The sequence below is a fragment of the Lemur catta genome, chromosome 10 (assembly GCF_020740605.2).
Source record: "Lemur catta isolate mLemCat1 chromosome 10, mLemCat1.pri, whole genome shotgun sequence".
Taxonomy (NCBI): Eukaryota; Metazoa; Chordata; class Mammalia; order Primates; family Lemuridae; genus Lemur; species Lemur catta.
The window spans coordinates 35,667,220-35,678,461 of NC_059137.1; positions in this window are offsets into that span (position 1 = coordinate 35,667,220).

Genomic DNA, 11,242 nt, shown 5'->3' on the forward strand with positions numbered 1-11,242 from the left:
AAGGGGCGGGGCGCGCGCGGAAGGCGGGGCCGCGCGCGGCACCGGGGCCCGGGAGGGGGTTGTTCACGGTGTGCTCGGTCGTAGGTCGACCCGGAGCTGCTAGCGGTACCGCGGGGTGGTTCCGTTGGCCTACTGAGGGGTGGTTGAGGGTCTTGGTCTTCAAACTGGGGATGAGCCTGAAGATTTTTCCAAGTGACATGGAAAGTTTCTTACTCAACTTTCTTACGTTTGTTCTGTTTCCTAAAATTGATCTGCCAGAGAAGTCCCTAGTAGTCAGTTCGCATTTTCCTCTTTACTTGCCCAGTGGCGGTGCTCCTATCCAACAAAGACAGGTTTACCTCTCCCCTCTCCTGAATCTTACTAAAATGTGTTGCCACGAGAAATAAGGACCCCCAGGAGCCAGATTGTCCATCAGATAAATCATGGAACCGTAAACACCAACCCAGCATCCCAATGGAAGTCTTTCTGATCCGTTTACTGTTGGTCACTACGTAATTTTGATAGACTGTATGAATTACAGTTGTTATGATAGTTCCATCCAAAATACCAAATTAAAAATTATGGCCTCGGGAAAGAAAAAAATATTAAATTTAAGTATATGCATGTATTTTTATTGCAATGAAGTGTGATAGGGTGCTGGATAGAAGATTTTCAAGCAAAAAGATTGAATTAAGATAACATTCTTTGGAATGGAAATATGACTAAGAAAAAAGGGAGAAAAGGAGCTACTATTAAAGAAGAGGGTGTGTATTTTTTTTAATGAATGATGTTGGGCATCAAATCCCTGGTATTTCCAAAGCTTTGGAGACCCTTAAAAGAGTCATATTACAGCTTTATTTTTAAATGTTTTTAATAATGCAGCTTCTAAAAATACAGGCATACTTCAGAGATATTGTGGGTTCAGTTCTAGACCACCGCAATAAAGCAAATATTGCAATAAAGTGAGTCACACGAATTTTTTGGTTTCCCAGTGCATATAAAAGTTACGTTTACACTATGGTGTAGTTTATTAAGTGTGCAATAGCATTGTGTGTAAAAAAAAAGTACATACCTTAATTTTAAAATAGTTTATTGCTAAAAAATGCTAACGATTGTTAAAAGAAAAACTTTAGGCAAATTAAATTTTACAAAGTTTAACTGAGCAAAGAACGATTTGCAAATAAGCAAATTCCAGAATCACCCAGAACCTGATTAGGTTCAGAGCGACTTCAGGGCTGCCACATAGTTGGATAACATTATGGACAGAAAATGGAAGTGAGGTATAGTAACAGCTGGATTGATGACAGCTCAGCTTCTGCCTTATTTGAACAAGGTTGGAAAAGTTGGCCACCTGTGATTAGCCTAAACTCCACCGCTGAGATTGGCTACTTGTTACCAAAGTAAGTTACAGTCTGTTTATGCCTTCAGTTGGGTTACAGTACACTATGTATGGAGAAGTCTTTAGGCCAAACTTAAAATATGTAAGGAGGCAGCTTTAGGCTAAACTTAATTTAACACAATTACCTGAGCCTTCATGAAGTCATAAGCTTTATGCTGATGGAGGGTCTTTCTTCAATGTTATGGTTGCTGACTGATCAGGGTGGTGGTTGCTGACTGTTAGGGTGGCTGTGGCAATTTCCTAAAATAAGACAACAATTAAGTTTGCGATATCAATCGACCCTTCCTTTCACGAGATTTCTCTGTAGCATGTGATGCTGTTTGATAACATATTCCCACAGTAGAACTTCTTTCAAAATTGGAGTCAGTCCTTTCAAATCCTGCCACTGCTTTATCAACTAAGTTTATGTAATATTTTAAATCCGTTGTTGCATTTCAATGAATGTTCACAGCATCTTCACCAGTAGATTCCATCTCAAGAATCCTCTTTCATTGCTCATCCATAAAAAGAAACTCTTCAACTGTTCAAGTTTTATCACGAGATTGCAGCAATTCAGTCACATCTTCTAGTTCCACTTCTAATTCTAGTTCTCTTGATATTTCCACCAAATCTGCAGCGACTTCCTCCACTGAAGTCCAGTTGGTGGAGCAGTCAGAACATACACAACATTTATGGATTAACTTTGCCATCTCATATGGGCACCTTTCATGGCACCCCAAAACAATTGTAATAGTAACGTCAAGCATCACTGATCACAGTTCATAACAGATATAATAATGAAAAATTTTGAAATATTGTGAGAATTACCAAAATGCAACACAGAGACACAAAGTGAGCACATGCTGTTAGAAAAATGACACTGATAGACTTGTTCAACACAGGGTTGCCACAAATCTCCAACCTGTAGAAAACGTAATATCCACAAAATGCAATAAATCAATGTGCGATAAAATGAGGTATGCCCATATATTTATATTTACAATAATAGGAAATTACATCCTTTGTAACCATTCAAAATTATGATGAAAAATTTAGATGTCTGCTTAAAATTTTCAGGATTATTTTGAGTGTACCTATTCAAAACAGTTTGAATACCACTGAATTAGGCAGAGTAATTATGCAGCAAGAGAAAACAGCCCAGTGCAAGGAGGCAGCAGCTCTGAGGTGTAGGGCCTGAAAGATGAGCATGATCCTCTGTCGGCCTCTTTCCTCACCATGACAATAAGGAGGCTGTATCATGATTTTGCTGCTCCCTGTTTCAAGAATCACTAACAGGGTGGGTCAGGGCACTTGGGATTTAACATCTCTACCAATAATAACATTAGCAACAATAATAAAACCTACTATAGTTTTTTGAGTGATTAATGTGCACTTACATGCTTCATCTCTATACCCAAATACCTGCTACTCTCACACAGGATAATTTGTGCTATTCATTCTTTCATAGGTCACCAGTGACTACCCTATCCTAGGCCCTGTTCAGGACAATGGCAGAGAAAGGAAGAAAAGAGTTGTGGCTTCTGTCCATGGGAGCTCAGAGAGGAGTCAGATCCACAAACAGACTCATATTAGAGTTGGTAAACTATTAAGGATCAAATAGAAATGCTAAATACAAGTGCATGCAGCCATCCTGTATAGAGCTCAGAGGAGAGCAATGAATTGTGACCAGGGGATTGAAATATTTTGTACTGGAGATAGGCTTTGAAAATAATTTTTAAAAAATTGACAAAGGAAGAAGAACATTGCTCAGGTAGGGGAAACTGCATGTGCAGAAGCATAGCGGCGAGAAAACACAAGTCTCCACGGAGAAGGACAAGCTGGGGGTACACAGGATACAGGGGTATGGCAAGAAAGGAAGGGCTGGTAAGCAGGGGACCCTGTGGGAGGGCGTGTGTGCCAGGCTAGAGGGAGGGGCGCTGACCAGGAAAGGGAAAGGAGCAGATTTGCATTTTAAAGAGAGCCAGAGCAGCCACTCTTTCAGCAAAGGTGTGTGCCAGGCCTGCCAAGGTGGGGTGAGAGTTGTGGTTCTGTGGTGGCAGAATGAATGCTCTGAATGTGCAGCTGAATCATCCATGGATGAGAAACAACTGCTGCAGTCCAATCTCTGAAGGCACCATTCAGAGCAACGCTCTTTGCCTTCCAAGGTCATCCAAATTTGCTGACCTCAGGCTACAAGCCATGCCCTGATTTTATACCCAATCCAAAAGCAAGCAGGAAGCCACACGAAATTAAGTGCTAGAAAAGGAAATAGCTGGGAAGGGGGAAAAAAACTATTAAATCCTAGCTACTCCAAAGGCTTGAGCCCAGGAGTTCCAGGCTGTAGTGAACTATGATCATGCCTATTAATATTGCACTCCAGCCTGGGCAACACAGCAAGACACCATCTCTTTAAAAAAAAAAAAAAAAAAAACTTCGGGGATTTGAATTTGGAAATTACTTTGGGAATTTGTGAAATTTTCTAATTTTGATAGTTGGTGAGGTTATCTAAGAGAATGTCCTTGCTCTTGGAAAAACACACTAAAGTATTTGTCCACAACCTACTTTCAGATGGTTCAGCATATAAGTTTCACACACACATATATATATATGGAGGGGCAAAATGTAGAATTAGTGAATCTGGATAAAGGGTATATGGGCATTACTTGCTCTATTCTTATAACTTTCCAATAAGTTTGAAATTATATCAAAATAAAAAATAACCAAAAAATTTCAGAAATATGTTTCTTAACTGTTTATTTCTTAGTACCCATCAAGACTCTTAACATTACTATAAGTAAACAGTGATTTATCTCTTGAGTTTCCATTTTCTGCTAGCCACTGTATTAGGGGTTGTATTAACATTATTTCTAATCCTGAAGAGTAACTATTACTATTCCCATTTTACAGATGAGGAAACCAAGACTGTAGGAGGATAGGTATCTGGTAGGAGGTAGAGTCCAGGCTTTTTCTGTTGTAGTTCTCAGTTAATGTTTGCCGAATTGAATATGGAAAAGCTTGAACAATGAAAGTTCCATGCAAATGGACTTTCTATATTAATGAGAATGATGATGGACACTGTGACCTAAAGGGCACCCTCATCACTTGGCAAAGGCTAGATGTTACGCTGTGGAATGTCATGCAATCAATTGCTCAAAAGAATAGGTAAGCATACTGCCATTAGTGTTGCCAGATAAAATGGCAACATATTAGGGTCATATGTATGCTAAAATATCAGCCATTTTTTATCCAAATTTCAAATTCAACTGGACAACCTGTATTATTATTTGCTATATCTGACAACCCTAGATGCCATGGAAAGGTGTCTGTTTTTTCTAAGTGAACATAATAAGCTATGGAGGTTCATAAATAGCACAGCCCCACTATAGTTTAGGAAAAAATGTGTAAGTATAGGAAAAAGTCTGGAAGGATTTACATTATAGTATTAATGTTCCCTCTCTAGAGAATGAAATTCTCTATGGTAAGGCATAGAGGGAAGACTGTTAGTTTTCACTTTCTAAACTACTATATATACATTTTAATTGAAATTTATATTGAGATAGTTGTAAAGTCACATGCAGTAGTAAAAAATGATACAAAGAGATCCCTTGTACATTTGGCTCAGTTTCCCCCAATGGTAACAGTTTGCGGAACTAAAGAACAATATCACAACCAGGATATTCACATTGATTGAATAATCCACTGTTCTTATTCAGATTTCCCCAGTTGTACTCATTTGAGTGTGTGTGCATTAAGTTCTGTGTAATATTATTATCTGTGTAAGTTCGTGTGTCTACCAACATAGTCAAGATAACGAAAAGTTCCAACATCACAAGGATCCCATATATTGCCCTTTTATAATCACATCCACCTCCCACTGGACCTATCCACCCTACCTCCCACCCTAACTTCTGGCAACCACTAATCTGTCCCTCTATTTCCAAAGTTTTATCATTTCAAAAATATTACATAAATAGAATCTTACAGTATATAACCTTTGGGGATTGGCTTTTTTTCGCCCAGAATAAATCCCTGGAAATTCATCCAAGTTGTATGTATCAATAGTTCATTCCTTTTTATTGATAAGTCATATTCCATGATATGTCGGTACTACAATTTGTTTAGCCACTCACCACCTGTTGAAGGACATCTGAGATAATTTCAGTTTTGGGCTGTTACAAATACAGTTGCTATGAACATTTGTGTGCAGGTTATTGCATGCATTTTAAAACAATATTTTCTATCAAAAAATAATAGACTGTTGTATTAGGGTTCTCCAGAGAGATGGAACCATTAGGAGATATAAAGATATATAAATATAGATATATGAGAGGAGATTTATTAGGGGAATTGGCTCATGCAATTATGAAGGCTGAGGAGTCCCATGGCAGGCCATCTGCAAGCTGGAGGCCCTGGGTTACTGGTAGCATGTCTCAGTCCAAGTTCGAAAGCCTCAGAACCAGTGAAGCTGATAGTGTGATTCTCACTCAGTCCAAGGCCAAAAGCTTGAGAACCGGAGGGTTGGGAGGAGTGGGCACTGGCATCCCAAGGCCAGAGAGCCTGGAGTTCTGATGTGCAAGGGCAGGAGGAGGAGAATATCCCAGCTCTGAGGGGAGCGGGTGTGTGACAGAGGGAGAGGAAATCCTTTTCTCTCCGTTTTTGTTCTATCCAGGCTCCCAGCCAATTGGAGAGTGCCTGCCAACATTCAGGATGAATCTTCCCCAGTTAGTCCACTGATTCACAAACCAGTCTCCTCTGGAGACACCCTCACAGACACACTGAGAAGTAATGCTTTACCAGTTCTCTAGATATTCCTTAATCCAGTAAAGGCAACACCTAAAATTAACCATCCTGACTATAAAAAAGTGTTAAAACATCAACATAACCAAAAACACAAATAAATTCAAATGCAAGTGGAAAATACTACTTACACACAAAGGGCTAGCCTCTTTAGTACACAGTTTCTACAAATCAATAAGGAAAACTAAATCAATAGGAAAACTAACAACCTAGAATAACAATAGACAAAGGATATGAACAGACAGTATAAACAAATGGCTCTGAAACATATGAAAATATGTTCAGCTTCGCTCCTAATAAGAGAAATGCAAACTGAAACTTTGATAAGATACCATGCTTTACTAACAGATTGTCAGATATCAAAGAGTTTGATAATATGCTATGTTAACAAGGGTGTGGGGGACCTCCTTGTTAATAGGAGTGTAAATTATCACCTACTAGTAGCTTGTCATTATCTATCAAATTTGAAAAGGCTCATGGCTTTGGTGCAGAAATTTGAATTCTAGTTCTTTCTTGTACAGATATACTTGTCCATGTACAAAATGATAAATGACAAGGATATTCATTGTAGCATTATCTTTTGTATAGAAAAAGATAAAAACAACTTAAACACCCACCAATAAGGGACTAGTTTTAACTAAATTATGGTGCATCCAATTAAAGGAATTATAAGCAGCTGACATAAAGAATGAGGGCACACTGTCATGATTAAGAGTGGCATCCTAGTGTACCTGAGCTCAAATCCCAGCCTCAGTTTCCTCAAATGTAAAATGGGGATAATCTTACTCAAAAGGTTGTTATGAGGCTGGGTGCAGTGGCTCACACGTGTAATCCTAGAACTCTGGGAGGCTGAGGAGGGAGGACCGTTTGTGGTCAGGAGTTTGAGACCAGCCTGAGCAAGAATGAGACCTTGTCTGTACTAAAAATAGAAAAAATTAGCTGGGCGTGGTGGGACCTGCCTGTAGTTCCAGCTACTCAGGAGGCTGAGGCAGGAGGATCACTTGAGCCTAGGAGTTTGAGGTTAAAAAAAAAAAAGTTTGTTGTGAGGATTGAGTTACTATAGTAAGTTATTACTTAGACCAGGGCTTGGTATATGCTAACTGCTATGTAAATATTAGGTATTATCATTAAATGTATAGGGGGAAAGCAAATTACAGTCTAGTATATATAGTATTCTATAATTTATGTGAAGAAAAATGTAAATATATAAAGTGAAGACCTCTCAAAGGATGTACACATGAAATAACCTGGTAGTAGAGACTGCCTTAAGAGAGGGCAACTGATATTGGAGACTTCTTATACATCACTTCAACTTCGTACCATTTGAATTCTATACCAAGCTTGTCTATTACTTTTTCAAAACTGAAATGTTTTTGTTTTTTAAAAAAGGAAGAAAGGCATACACGCACTTTTTAACTTTTTGCAATAAGCATGATTACTTCTAATACAAAAGTTTTTTTAAATTACCTTCTGGATGAAACCAAAAACAAACCTGTATATGGACAGTGATTTCAGAGCTATATAATCCTCTTCAAATGGTTTGTACTCCTAGAACCTAGAGACCTGATCAGGAAATGCTAGTCTGATTGGAATTAGTAAGAATTCACCAAAATTTAGGAATCTTGCCCACCCAAGATGGGCAAGATGTGTAAGGAGATAATGTGTAAGTATGTTGCTGATGAAATGAAGGTGCTTCTTTCAAACCTTAGCCAGAAGAACAGAAACCAGATAAGTAATTATCAGAGAAATGATAATCCAAGAAACTGTAAATTATTGGTGACAAAAGTGGTGAAGGAAAAGGCCCTGCATGGAACCCAGAGGAAAAAGGGTCAATTTTTAAGAAATGGATACCGCGGGTCCAGTGCCTGTGGCTGGAGGGCTTGTTACCAAAGGAGAGATTGAGCATCAGGGAGCAGTAGGGACAATTCTCTGAGTCTGAGCCCAAGAGGAGGGAGGCAAAAGCATCCCTGCACCTTATCTCGGCGGTAAGCCTGCACTCTGTAAGCAACCTTCTGAGGGTTGATGGTGGCCAGTCTCCAAAGGTCTGTCATCCTCATATGAATTAATCCACAAGCTCTGGGAGTTTAGTGACTGATGTAAGCGTCCTTCCCAACTGGGCCTTCTGAATCTGCAAAGCCTGAGCCGTAGGTCCCAGGAGAATGCATGCTTCACCTCAGATCATACAGCCTTACACACCCACCTCCAGTGATCCACTGAGCACCAAGGCACATGACCAGTTGGTCAGCATTACTCCCCCACACAAGATTCTTCCAGGGATAGTGAACATGTGGCTGTCTACGTCCTTAAGTATGGCTTTTTGACTGAATCCAAATTTTCCAGAACAAATCCTTTTATTAAAAGGGGTGCAGCAGAGAAAGAGGAAGCTTTTCTTGCCTCTTGTGGTGCTTAAAAAAACAATCCTGAAATCAGAAGGCCACGGTTTCCCCACCCCTGCCGGAGGCCAGAGACCATGTCTATGTCTATATGGCTGATCCCAGAATGGTATATAGTAGGAGCTCAATAAACTTTCTTTTTTTCTCTCTCTTTGTCCTTCCTTTGGCTCTCCCTTTGCTGTGACAACGGGTCTGGTTGTCATCTGTGGCGTATGTATCATGCTCTGTAAACCTGTATCTTGCTTTTGCCCTATAATCCTATCTTTCAATCCTCAATAAACCTCATTTTCATGCTTGCCTTAAAAAAGTTAAAGTTTCTTTTTGAAATGTGTGTGTGTGTGTGTGTGTGTGTGTGTGTGTGTGTGTGTGTGTGTGTGTGTGAAAACTGTTTCGTTTTGAGTTTGAGTTCCCATTCTGCCAAGGGAGCAGAAACTTAATCTCAGTCTTTTGGAGTCCACCCTGCAATTGCTCCCTACTCCACTAAGCCCAAGCTCTGCAGGCGTTTGTAATATAACGATGGAGGAGGGCTGGGCATGGTGGCTCACGCCTGTAATCCCAGCACTTTGAGAGACCTAGGAAGGAGGATTGCTTGAAGCCAGGAGGTAAAGACCCACCTGAGCAACATAGACCCTGTCACTGCAAAAATAAAAATAAAAAATTAGCCAGGCGTGGTGGTGTGCACCTGCAGTCCCAGCTACTTGGGAGTCTGAGCCATGCAGCTAAGGCAGGAGGATACCTTCGTTTGAGCCCAGCATTTCAAGGCTGCAATGAGCTATGATTGTGCCACTGTACACCAGCCTGGGTGACAGAGCAAGATCATTTGGCCTTTGGTCATCAGCCCATGCCAGTGGCCACTGCTATTTCTCTCATTCCTGACAGTGAGACCCTGCAGGCCTGGAAGCTGTCTTCCCTTCTCTGCCACATCTAAGAGTGTGGGACTTAGGCTGCTCCTTCCTTAGGGTAAAGAAATCACTAAGTTTTAGCTTTGCCCCTGGGGGCCCTGTCCAGAAAGGAGGGCTTGTCCCTCCACACATCACCAAGGTCTCTATCCCCCATTACTTGTCCTTGGTCTTCTCTCTCCTGGGCGTGGGAGCGTTCTTCTTTTTTTTATTTTTTTGAGACAGAGTGTTGCTCTACTGCCTGGGCTAGAGTGCCATGGCGTCAGCCTAGCTCACAGCAACCTCAAACTCCTGGGCCCAAGTGATCCTCCTGCCTCAGCCTCCCAGGTAACTGGGACTAAGCCTCAAACCACCATGCCCAGCTAATTTTTTTCTATTTTTATTAGAGACAGGGTCTTGCTCTCACTCAGGCTGGTCTCAAACTCCCAACCTCAACTGATCCTCCCGTCTCAGCTTCCCAAAGTGCTAGGATTACAGGTGTGAGCCATCGCACCTGGCCAAGGGGGAACTCTTCTTTGTTTGATGGTGGAGTTTGGAAAACTCTGCTCTCTCTTATAGAGATTCTGTCTATTCTTGTAGTCTTCTTTATTTATGGAAAGGCATAGATTTTTTAACACCAAAGCAAGAAAGACTCTTTTGATTTTTCTTTCATCTGTAGCACACCCTGTCCCTGGGGACACAGACAGTGAAAAAGGCAGCACCTTGAATGAAGGAGGGGGTGATAGGTGCGAGGAGGATGAGTTGAGGGGAGGGTGGTAAACTACATTAAGAAAGCAATATTGTTAAACATGCCCCAAAATATTAGCCCACCACACATAAAGATTCAAGATTTTTTCCCTAGCTTTATTGAAGTATAATTGACAAATTAAAATTGTATATATTTACAGTATACAATGTGATGCTTGATATATGTATACACTGTGAAATGATTACCACAATCAAGCTAATTAACATATCCATCACCTCACGTAGTTATTTTTGTGTGTGGTGAGATTATTTAAGATCTACTCTTTTAGCAGTTTTCAAGGATACACTATCATTGACTATAGTCATTATGCTGTACAACAGATCTTCAGAACCCAACACATTCGTAATGGCATGTGAATGAATGAGCATCTATACTCACCATGGAGAAAAGCAATCTTGCACTGTCTCACAGTTCCAACTCAGCTGCAATGGTGTGTGTACCTGACAGCCAAGAGCACCAGAGAGGGGTCATCTGGAGGGTCATCTTGTGCTGAAACCAGAGGCCACAGGTCACCCTCCTTGGGCATAAATAAATCTGGAAACAGCTTTAACTCTTAGTTCAGAAGTTATTCGTGCCAGCAAGGATCCCTAGAATACCTGAAGCTGGGGTGGAGGATGGAAGGCCCAATCTGCTCACTCTGAGGGAATATTCCTAGGTTAAAGTGAGGAAGCAGGTCCAAGGTCAGAAAACTTCAGGACAGTGCATTGGGACCACATGGGCTGCCCGGTCAGGCACCTTTAGGCCTGGCTGCTTGGCCTCTATTGTGCCCTTGCCTCCTGTGACGGATTCTGTGGGCCCCTCCTTGCCATGAGTTCCACACAGTGAAGTTTCCTTGGCTCTGCGCCCCAACAGCAGGACCAGCAGAGGACTCTGGGATGGGTACAGAACTGCAGAGAAGGACAAAAAGGGGGCTTAGGCCAAGAAATGGCTGTGGTCGCCATAAGAAGACTCACTGACAATCCTCCAAAGCCTCAACCCTTTAGCCACAATACCTTGAAAAGGGGGTACAGAGCACTCAGGGGACACCAATGAGTTCACACCTTCCACC